The 12,555-nt window shown below is 38.3% G+C and overlaps 1 protein-coding gene across 11 annotated transcripts in view; it reads right to left on the reverse strand.

Annotated features, from left to right (window-relative positions):
- The window catches only part of caska (calcium/calmodulin-dependent serine protein kinase a), a 509,789-nt gene that overhangs the window by 267,020 nt on the left and 230,214 nt on the right, over positions 1–12,555 (reverse strand). The window lies entirely within an intron of this gene.

Here is a 12,555-nt window from a genome sequence, read left to right on the forward strand (position 1 = left end):
AAGTAAGGAAGGGAATTGGGGGTTAATACGTTTGAAAGTGACAGTTCTTCTGCAATAAATTATTTCATTGAAGGTCATGCACGATGCAGCAAGCATCTTGTCGGAGGCTGGAACAATCTCTGGACGGGGCACCAGTTCGTCACTATCACCACGCCACCATGTTCCCCTGATTAATACATGCTTTAATTCCTATCATCATGAAAACGATAGCAAGTATATATCTTAGTATTTAAATTGTTCAGCGAGCTCTGATATCATGAATATAATGTATTCTGTGTCCTGTCGGAGGAAGAGAAAGCCCATTTAAGAAGCATGTAGTGATTCACACATATAGAGCACATAGAAGAACACAAAAACAAAGCATTTAATGTGTGTGACAGACGGATGAGGCGTTTGCGCCACTGGGATTGCCTGGGAGTTGGAAGGACTGGGAGAGGACCAATACCTCCCTTAAGACACGAGAGGGCAGCCATCCTGGTTCACATGGCCACACGTTCAGAGATGGGAAGCTCCACTCGGTCTGGGGCATGTGGCCACCACCAGGGTCTGCCCAGACGTTCCCGGAGACGTGGTCTGCAGCACTTCCGCCACAAAAAGTAGTGCTGCTTGGCCAAGAGGCGAATACACTCGGTGTGCTTCCAGGTGCTCAGGCAGCACTTCCACCACAGAAGTGCTGCAGGAAGATCGTCAAGAAGCAACTGGAGCACATCCAGGTACTGCATAAAAGGGGCTACCTCACTCCAGTCGAGGAGCCTGAGTTCGAAGGGAGCGTGACGGAGCTTACAAGAGAGGAGTGGAAGCACCCAGAAAAGACTAAGAGAAGGTAGGACTGTGAGTGACTAGTGCACTGTATTTGATAATTAAAAATTAAACGTGTGTTTTGGACATAAGTTGTCTTGGTGTCTGTCTGTGTCGAGGATGGTTCCCACACGTGTTACTTTAGTTACGATGGGATGTGAGAAAATGGTGAATGAAATGATTTTAACATGACATTTATGACGTTATACTTTAATAGCAAAATAAGCTACATGATTAAAGTGGAAATTTCGAGATTAAAGTTGACATTTTGAGCTTTTTCTCCCGCACTGTGTCCCTATTTTTTTTTTCTTTTCTCTGTACCCTAATAAGCTTCCATATGACGCTTAGACGGTGGGCTACGACTCACCTTTGATATCTGACAACTTCTTTTTAATTTTGGGCACTATGCGACTTTGCAAACTTGAGCTTTCGAGTTTCTCTGACACTGTATGCCACTCGATCAACCACTATTTAAACCAAAAAATAGTTTGTTTTTCCTTGCTTCCACTTGGTATTTGCTGAAATTCTTCTATTTTCCCAGATGCTTTTGCCATTGTCTTTTCACAGAAGGCTAAACTTAAGGGCTATTTATATTGATTTACATATTTAACACTAGAATTACCAGCGCCTACGAAAAAACTCGTAAATCCGGCCCACCTTAAATCCATTCACACCTCTCCGCCAGCGTCTTTTGTCATCTAAATGTGCTGATAAAGCTGCAAGCAGCCGGCTATTCCATCCCCCCCACCGACTTAGAACGTGCATGATCTTCTCCCAGCTCATGCCTTGATTGATTATCTGGGAGTGAAGTGGAGTTTTAGAGTGGAAATAATAGATCGTTATTTGGAACACACGTATTTCATGTGTGTTCCATTTGCACAGTAATCTGTGTAAACACATCATTAAAACAGAAAATTTTTCATATTTTAGTAATAAATGTTACAAAATGTAGGCATAATCTATAGAATGAGTGAAGCATGAAGTCCAAACATCAAATAAACACTTTCACAAAAGGTTCAAGAATGATACAACAGCTTCTGTAGAGTGAGATCGGGGGGTCGGGGGTTGGAGGTGGGTTGTTAGAGCACGTGAGCTTATTCAGTGCAGCAGAAACAACGCACATGTTGATCTTTTTTTTCTTTCAGTACATGTGCCTTCCCTGTTTATTTATATATCTAGTGACTTCTCTGCCTGTCTGTCTCTCTATTACGCAGTGCTCTGTCTGTCTCTGTGTTATGGATCTTAAAAATTATAGTTATAAGGACAGTTGTTCATGTTATTGCAGTCTCAATTGTTAAAAAAATATTTTAAAAGAAGCATCCCACATGAAAATATAACGATCTTGTTAACTGACAGTACATACCAATTTATAAATTTTATGTCCGTTTAAGGTTAAAAAGGAAAAAAAAACCAATGCTTTCTCCACAGCAGGGAATCGAACTCCGGTCTCTGAGGCACAGCAAGTATGTTGGACTTTGAAACAGCAAATCTTACCACTAAGCCACGGAAGCTGTTGTATCACTCTTGAACCTTTTGTAAAAGTGTTTATTTGATGTTTGGACTTCATGCTTCACACATTCTATAGTTTATGCCTACATTTTGTAACATTTATTACTACAATATGAAAAAGCGGTTTTAACAATGTGTTTACACAGATTACTGTAGAAACAGAACACACATGAAACACATGTGTTCCAAATAACAATCTATTATTTCCACTCTAAAACTCCACTTTACTACCAGATTATCAATCAAGGCATGAGCTGGGAGAAGTTTGTGCACGTTCTAAGTCGGTGGGGGGGTGGGGGTAGGTGGAATAGCTGGCAGCTTGTCTTTATCAGCATATTTAGATGACAAAAGATGCTGGCGGAGAGGTTTGAACGGATTTAAGGTGGGCCGGATCTACGAGTTTTTTCGTAGGCTCTGGTAATTCTAGTGTTAAAGAGGCATAATTCTGGGAGGAGACAAGGTAGGACAGCAGGGTGTGTACGTGTGTTACTTTTCATGCTGACTGGGATTTATGGAAGTTGGCGTAAGCACAGATTTATGCATCTGGAATTTTTTGTCTGTATGCCATGTTTTAGTATGAATTTTAGCCACAGTGTTATGCACCAGGCCCCTGGTGCTTTCCCGCTCTGAAGTGAGCTTATTGCATCAAGTAATTCTGATGGTGTCAGAGGTTTATCCAATTCTTCTGCACTGAGAATATCCAGCTGTGGTTTACGTAATGTATCAAAAAACACATTAAATTGTGTCTTATTCCTTCTACTCACCAGTGCACCATTGCTACTCAAGAATTGATTATTTCTTTATAGATAACAATTTCTTGCCTATGATTAAATCTTGCAGGTATGACGCTATTGTTATTTCAGACCATGTCCCTCTGATCTTGGAGTTAAAATCATTATGCCCCACATACCCATCTCGTAGATGGGATCTTAACCCACTTTTATTAACAGATGGGAACTGTACAGTATTAATATCAAAACAAATAATTTTTTTTCTAGAGACAAATACATCCTCAGAGGTCTCTGCAGGAATACGCTGGGAAACCCTAAAGGCCTTCTTAAGAGGACAGATTATCTCATATTTTCCCACAGAAATAAATTAGAAACCAAGACGGTATCAGTGTTAACCAGCGGAATTACTAGAATAGATGAAAATGCCAGGTGTCCAAATGAAGCTCTTCATAGGAAAAGGTGGGCTCTGCATTCAGAGCTCAACCTCTTAACAGCTAAAGAAACTGAACAACTCATTTTTAAATTAAGACATCATTACTATGAGCATGGAGAGAAAGTTAATAAAGCTCTAAGCTCAACAAATCCACAAGCAAAAAGTCCACAATGAAATCCCAGCAATCATCAACAGAAACGGAGACAAAATCATTGACCATAAAAATACAATGCACACATTTAGAATCTACTATAAATCCTTATATTCTATGGAGTTTAAAGAAGACAACTCACAATCTAATGTATTTCTGGATGCATTACAGACACCACAAATAGATACTCTTAGTGCAGAGGAATTGGATAAACCTTTGGCACTATCAGAATTACTAGATGCTATAAAGTCACTTAAGAGTGGGAAGGCAGCAGGCCCTTAAAGCTACCCTGTCAAATTTTATAAGAAATTCTCCACTCAGCTAGCTCCCCTTTTATTAGCAACAATCACAGAAGCTAGAGACAATCAAATTCTACCTCAAACTTTTCGCCAAGCATTAATCACCATCTTTCCTAAACAAAATAAGAACTTATTACAATGTGCATCATACAGACCAATTTCACTTCTGAATAATGATGTTCAGATACTCTACAAATTACTAGCTAGAAGGATGGAGAAAAGTGCTGCCTTCGGTAATAGCACAAGATCAAACTGGATTTATTAAAGGCCGACATTTAGCTTCCAATCTTCCATGCCTGTTTAATGTAATATATTCACCCGTAAAGTCAAACACCCCAGAGATGATATTATCGTTGGATGCAAAAAAAGCATTTCATATGATTGAATGGACTACCTTTTCACTATATTAGAGAAATTTGGGTTTGGCCCGAACATTTGTGTATGGATCAGACTACTGTATACCAATCCAGAAGCTTCAGTTTGTATTAACAACATTAATTCAGACTACTTTAAACTAGACTGTGGTACCAGACAAGGATGCCCCTTGTCACCGCTACTTTTTGCAATCGCCACTGAGCCACTGGCAGTTCACTGTCGAAATGGTTATCAGATAAGGACTTGAACAGAAAATTTCACTATATGCAGATGATATGGTACTGTATTTATCAGACCCACAAAACACTGTGCCTGCAGTCCTAACAGCACTGGTCTCAGAATTAATTTGAAGTGTGCTCTTCCCAGTGAATCCTCAAGCATACAATATTAGATTGGACACCTTCCGTTTTATCATTGCAGATCAGTTTAAATACCTAGGGTAAACATCACAAGTAAACATAAAGCTCCTTATCAACAAAATTTTGCGGTCTGTATGGAAAAAATTAAGCAAGACTTGCATAGATGGTCAACCCTTCATCTCACTCTAGTTGGAAGAATTAACGTTAAGACGACTATCCTTCCTAAGTTTTTCTTTTTATTTCAAAATGTTCCAATATACATCAATAAATCATTTTTAAGCAAGTAGATTCAACCATAACCTAATTTATTTGGAATTTAAAACATCCACGTAATTCAAACAGCGACCCTACAAAAACCTAAGGCAGAAGGTGGCATGGTTCTACCGAACTTTCAGTTTTATTACTTGACAGCAAACATACAAGCTATAAAAACCTGGACATGGACACAAATAGATGAACATACACAGGCTTGGGCCGCAATAGAAATAAAATCCTTTAGTACTTCTTTATTTTCCCTGCTTTGTGCCCCTATAGATGCAAGTTATCGCCAATATACTAACAACCCAATTGTGCTTCACTCACTCAGAATATGGAACCAATGTAGGAAGCATTTTAAGATAGAAAAGCTTTTATATGTGGCACCTTTGCAGAAGAACCCCCTTTTTCAACTTTCGCAAACATATGCAGTTTTTAATATCTGGAAAACATTTGGGATTAAATCACTTAGAGATCTGTACATAGACAACATTTTTGCATGCTACGAACAACTACATTCCAAATTTAACTTTCCATCATCACATTTCTTTCAATATCTTCAAATTAGAAACTTTGTTAAACAGAACCTGCCCGATTTTGCTCATCTCCCACCTTCCACTATGCTGGAAAAAATATTGCTCAGTTTCGAGGACTCAGACAGCATATCTGCAGTATATAAAACAATTTCACAGTCCCTCCCTTTCAAAGATCCAACAGGACAGTGGGAAAAGGATCTCTCACTCAACATATCAGAAAAGGAGTGGAAGGTAGCAATGCAGAGAATTCAATCGAGCTCCATATGCGCAAAGAATACAATTATTCAACTCAAAATTACAGTGGTGTGAAAAACTTTTTGCCCCCTTCCTGATTTCTTATTCTGTTGCATGTTTGTCACACAAAATGTTTCTGATCATCAAACACATTTAACCATTAGTCAAATATAACACAAGTAAACACAAAATGCAGGTTTTAAATGATGGATTTTATTATTTAGGGAGAAAAAAAATCCAAACCTACATGGCCCTGTGTGAAAAAGTAATTGCCCCCTTGTTAAAAATCACCTAACTGTGGTGTATCACACCTGAGTTCAATTTCCGTAGCCACCCCAGGCCTGATTACTGCCACACCTGTTTCAATCAAGAAATCACTTAAATAGGAGCTGCCTGACACAGAAAAGTAGACCAAAAGCACCTCAAAAGCTAGACATCATGCCAAGATCCAAAGAAATTCAGGAACAAATGAGAACAGAAGTAATTGAAATCTTTTAGTCTGATAAAGGTTATAAAGCCATTTCTAAAGCTTTGGGACTACAGCGAACCACAGTGAGAGCCATTATCCACAAATGGCAAAAACATGGAACAGTGGTGAACCTTCCCAGGAGTGGCCGGCCGACCAAAATTACCCCAAGAGCGCAGAGACGACTCATCCGAAAGGTCACAAAAGACCCCAGGACAACGTCTAAAGAACTGCAGGCCTCACTTCCCTAAATTAAGGTCAGTGTTCACGACTCCACCATAAGAAAGAGACTGGGCAAAAACGGCCTGCATGCCAGATTTCCAAGATGCAAACCACTGTTAAGTATAAAAGAACATTAGGGCTCGTCTCAATTTTGCTAAGAAACATCTCAATGATTGCCAAGACTTTTGGGAAAATACCTTGTGGACTGATGAGACAAAAGTTGAACTTTTTGGAAGGCAAATGTCCCGTTACATCTGGCGTAAAAGGAACACAGCATTTCAGAAAAAGAATATCATACCAACAGTAAAATATGGTGGTGGTAGTGTGATGGTCTGGGGTTGTTTTGCTGCTTCAGGACCTAGAAGGCTTGCTGTGATAGATGGAACCATGAATTCTACTGTCTACCAAAAATCCTGAAGGAGAATGTCCGGCCATCTGTTCGTCAACTCAAGCTGAAGCGATCTTGGGTGCTCCAACAGGACAATGACCCAAAACACACCAGCAAATCCACCTCTGAATGGCCGAAGAAAAAAATTCTGCAAAGATGAGTGCGCCAAAATTCCTCCAGAGTGCTGTAAAAGACCCATTGCAAGTTATCGCAAACGCTTGATTGCAGTTATTGCTGCTAAGGGTGGCCCAACCAGTCATTAGGTTCAGGGGGCAATTACGTTTTCACACAGGGCCATGTAGGTTTGAATTTTTTTTTCTCCCTAAATAATAAAAACCATCATTTAAAAACTTCATTTTGTGTTTACTTGTGTTATATTTGACTAATGGTTAAATGTGTTTGATGATCAGAAACATTTTGTGTGACAAACATGCAAAAGAATAAGAAATCAGGAAGGGGGCAAATAGTTTTTCACACCACTGTATATATCGAGCAGCACCCTCCTAACCCATTAACAGCTGTGTTTGGTGTACTTCCAGATGGGCTTAAAGTGGAGAAGGACAAACAAACGGCAATTGCCTTCACTACACTATTGGCACGTGGACTTATCTTGCTAAACTGGAAGAATCCTAACTCTCCTTTTTTAAGTCAGTGGGTAACAGATGTTTAATACTACTTGAAATTGGAAAAAATCAAATTCTCACTTAGAGGATCTGTGCAGAACTTTTTCAAAACCTGGCAGGATCTAATCAATAACATTTTAGATTAAGCTCTTAAAGCACTGAGGAAGCAGATTCTCTTCCCATTTCGTTTCTTCATTTATCCTTATCAGCTTATTAAACTTATCAATTTACTTATTTTTACAATGTTAAGTTTTACTCTGTTGGTTATGCCCTCCTTCCCAGGGGTGGGGATTGATTTGTTTTCAATCCTATTTTTGTAAAACTTGATCTATTTTTATGGAATGATTACAATAAAATCAATAAAATTTATATAAAAAAAAGAAATAAACGGAGTAGAATGTAAGGACTTAAAGTAGTCCCTAAATGTGTGCAAAATATTTTTATGGTTAATGATTTTTATCTCTGTGTTGGTGATTACAGATATTGCATTGCAAACTTCCTGCTTGTGGAATTCTTGAACTAAGATCTTATTAGTCTTCTGTGTTGTAATTTAAAGATGAGTTGTTCTGTTTCTTTTGTTGTCATGAGGTTGAGTTCTAATTGCAAAGCCTGTCTTTTGCTAAAAGGGACCTCATTTAGAGACATGGCATATTCTTCATCTATTCTGATAATTTCACGGATTAACTCTGAGTCCTTGGGTTCCAATTTATTTTTGTGGTAGAGATATGAGATAACCTGTCCTCTTAAAAATGCCTTCGGAGTTTCTCAGTATTCCTGCAGAAACCTCTGATGCATTTGTCTCTAAAAAACAATCAATTTGCTTGGATATAAATTCTATACATTTCTCATCAGCTAATAACAGGAGGTTAAGATGAGTATGTGGGGCATAGTGGTTTGAGCTCCATGATTAGAGGGGCATGGTCAGTGATAACAATTGCATCATACTTGCAAGATTTGATTGTGGGCAAGAAATTGTTATCTATAAAGAAAATCAATTCTTGAGTACTGCAGCAATGAACTACTGGTGAGAAGGAATATCCTCTTAAGTATGGACTTAGAAACCTCCATGGGTCTGATAAGTTATGATCACTTATAAACTGTGTGATTACTTACTTAGATGTGATTGCCCCTGTAGTTGAAGATCTATCCAGTTCTAAATTTAAAACTCAATTAAAGTCTCCAGCCATTATAATGTTACGTGTTCAGGTTAGGAATGGATGCAAAAACATTTTGGATGAAGGTCTCTATTATCCACATTGGGTGCATAGATACATATCAATATCACTTTATAATTGAATAAATTACCCATCACCATCACATATCGCCCTTCAGGATCCGATATCAAATCTGATACTGCAAATGAAATTGTTCTATGAATTAAGACTCCCACACCTCTAGTTTTCTTTGTATAGCTGGAGTGGAATATTTGGCCAGTCCAGTCCCTTTGCAACCAAAACTGATTCTTGCTTTAAAAATACTATCTTGGCATTTAGCTTTGTTAGGTGAGAGAATGTTTTCTTCTTCTTCAATTCAAGATGGAGACTATTGACATTCCAGCTCACAAAGTTCACTGTTTGGTAATAGACAGATTGCTTTTGAACTTTTGTTGTCATTTTATAGTCTTAAATTAAGGTAGTACATTGTTACATATAATAGCTTTAACCTTAATCAGCAATATTGCCAGGAGTTATGGCTATGAAGCCTAGTTGTGTTGGCACTTACAATTGTGGGGATGAAAAGGACTGATCAGAAGTAGCTTGCACCAAATTAACATAATTTTGGACCAAAATCTTTAAATGACTTTCAGACAGCCTTGGTGTCACAATCCCTCCTAATCCATTAACAGCTGTGTTTGGTGTACTTCTAGATGGGCTTAAAGTGAAGAAGGACAAACAAACCATAATTGCCTTTACTACACTTTTGGCACGTAGACTTATCTTGATCAACTGAAAGAATTCTAACTCGTGTATTTTATGTCAGTGGGTAATTGATGTTATACATAATTTGAAATTGGAAAAGAAAATCAAATTTTCACTTAGAGGATCTGTACAAAACTTTTGTAAAACCTGGGAGGATCTAATCAATAACATTTTAGAATCTATACTAATAAAAGGCAAAGCCCTCACTCACTCACTCACTGACTCATCACTAATTCTCCAACTTCCCGTGTGGGTGGAAGGCTGAAATTTGGCAGGTTCATTCCTTACAGCTTCCTTACAAAAGTTGGGCAGGTTTTATATCGAAATTCTACGCGTAATGGTCATAACTGGAAGCAGTTTTTCTCCATTTACTGTAATGGAGATGAGCTTCAACGCCGTGGGGGCGGAGTTTCGTGTGACATCATCACGCCTCCCACGTAATCACGCAGTACATAGAAAACCAGGAAGACCTCAAAAAAGCGCTCAAGAAAACATGCATTATATAATTGAGAAGGCAGCGAAACAATAAGAAGCGAGCGAGTGACATATACAACCATATTCATGAGTTCTGCTACTTCGGAAACAAAGCACGATGTAAACCTACACTTTAAATTAAGTTCATAGACAGGCTGCGCTGGCGTTTGTAATTTAGTGCCTGCCCATATAAGGCCGTCCGTCAGCGGCAATCCAATAGCAAACTGCCACGGGTAAATATTCACGGGTGAAGGACTGTGCTTATGGAGAGGAAGATGAGATGGTCAGGGTGGTGTTTGACACAAACTCAGCGAAACTGCGAGAGAAAGTTTTAAGTGCCAGGACTAAGGTAACATTAAATACAGCCATGGACATAGCAGGAGATGGCACCAGCACAGCTGGGAACCTTCGATGCATGTACACCGAGTGGCTCACGTGAACTGGCGCAGTGCACAGATAAAAGGCAACAGTTCCAAAGAGCTGAACAAAACCGAATTACACAATTGAAAAGGCAGCAAAAATATGAAGCGTCTCATACATACAAGCATATTCATAAATCCAACTACTGCTGAAACAAAGCACACGTTGGAAAAGTCAATGTCCCGCTAAAGGAAGACAGTGTAAAAACCCGTGCATGCAGTGTGTCAGGTCTCAGATAAAGAAGAAGACGAGCTGTTTATTGATGCAGTAAGAAACGAATCGATGAATGAAACCTGTCATCTTTACAACGATTGACAAACACGGAATGTAACTTGAACACAACACATCCTACAAATACGAACCTGATTGAAAGAAATAATGATAATCAAATCCTTGATGACCGCAACACTCAGTAACACTCACAAAACAAATACTGTATATTGACAGTCATGTTACGTTATTTTTAAAATGTTCCCTTTTCTTTTCTAGCTTTTTAACACACTACTTCTCGCTGCGATACGGGTATATATATATGTATATATATATAACCCGATCTACATACTCGAATAATGGATACTTTATTCGCCATCAATGATTGTTTTGGTAAAGCCATACTCAGTGTATTCATTAGATGAACGGTAAAAAGTAAGGCGAGGGAGGATGACTAATTGAGGCATGCAGGCTGTAGTGCGTCAACTCTATCTGAATTGCGCGATCACATTTGAAAAATATATCTTTTCAAGTTCTATTTAGTCCATATGTGTCAAACTCAAGGGCAGGGCCACATCCGCCCGCGTAATTATATCCGCCCGAGATCATTTTATATACTGTATTATTGTTATTAAAGCCGGGTATATGAAGCGCTGGTAACACAATAAACTACAGATCCCATAATGCAACGCTAGCTCACACGATGCTGAAGAGAAAAGTTGATTCTGAAAATAGAGCCTTTAAAAACCGATGGGAGGCTGAGTATATGTTTACTGAACCCGTGTGTCTCATTTGTGGAGCTATTGTGGCTGTAATTACAGAATTTAATCTAAGACGGCACTATAAAACAAAACATCAGGGTAACCTGAAAGACCTGAATGCAATGCAGAAGATACAGAAAGCAGAAGAATTAAATAAGAATCTGACACTTCAGCGGACGTTTTTACCCGTGCACAATCACAAAGTGATTTCAATTGAGGCTGCTTTTATGGGAGACACAACCACTTGCCCCACTTTCCCTGTTACCAAGTAATGTTAAACCAAGTCGTCACTACGGTGTTCCCAAATACGCACTTTGCTGATAAACTGAGCGCACTGAGTTTGCACGGCGCTTTGGTGACTTTGAAGAACAAAAAAAGTCCGTCTACATGCGGCTCGAACCTTGTGCATGTTTGGTAGCACATATCTGTGTGAGAAGCTCTTCTCAGTGATAAAGACTAACAAAACAGCACACAGGAGTCGCCTCACTGATGAGCACCTGCAATCCATCCTGAGAATCTCCACAACACAGAACCTCACACCAAACAGAAACGAACCTGTGGCCAAAAAGATGCCAGGCGTCCAGCTCTAAAATGACATATGAGCAAAGACAACTGAATGATTTGATTTGTTATTGCACGTAAGAGCGGGAGTCAACCGTTTTAACAAACAGCGTATTGCACTGATACGAAATAGCTGTGTGTGTATATATGTAGATATGTATGTATATGTATATATATGTTTATATATGTGTGTGTGTATATATATGTGTATATGTATAGATATGTATATATATGTTTGTGTGTAAATATATATATATATTTATGACAGCAACACTCATCACTCACAACAGTGACAAAACAATTACATTGACAATCATGTTACGTTATTTTCAAAATGTTTCCTTTTCTTTTTCATTGCTTCTTTAACACACTACTTCTCCGCTGCGAAGCGCGGGTATTTTGCTCGTAAACATATAAAATGAGGAAACAGATTCTCTCCCCTCGTTTTATTCATTTATTAATTTATCTACTTACTTATTTTTACTAGTTTAAAGTTTTACTCTGTTGGCCTAGCTCTCTTTCTTATGGGTGTGGGGTGATTTGTTCAAACCTAGTTTTGTTAAACTTGACTTGCTTGTATGGAATGTTATTTGATTTTAATAAAATCAATAAAATGCTTAAAAAATAGCTTGCTGTCTAAATACACACACACACACACATATATATATATATATTATATATATATTATATATATACACACATTATATATATATATATATATATGTACTGTATATATAATTTTTTTTTAGCTTTTTATCAGCTTCATCCAGCAAACTAAAATTGCAGAACTTGCCTTGAATATCTATGCTCAATTTAGCAGGATATAAGAGG

This window comes from Polypterus senegalus, chromosome 2 (genome assembly GCF_016835505.1).
Source record: "Polypterus senegalus isolate Bchr_013 chromosome 2, ASM1683550v1, whole genome shotgun sequence".
Taxonomy (NCBI): Eukaryota; Metazoa; Chordata; class Cladistia; order Polypteriformes; family Polypteridae; genus Polypterus; species Polypterus senegalus.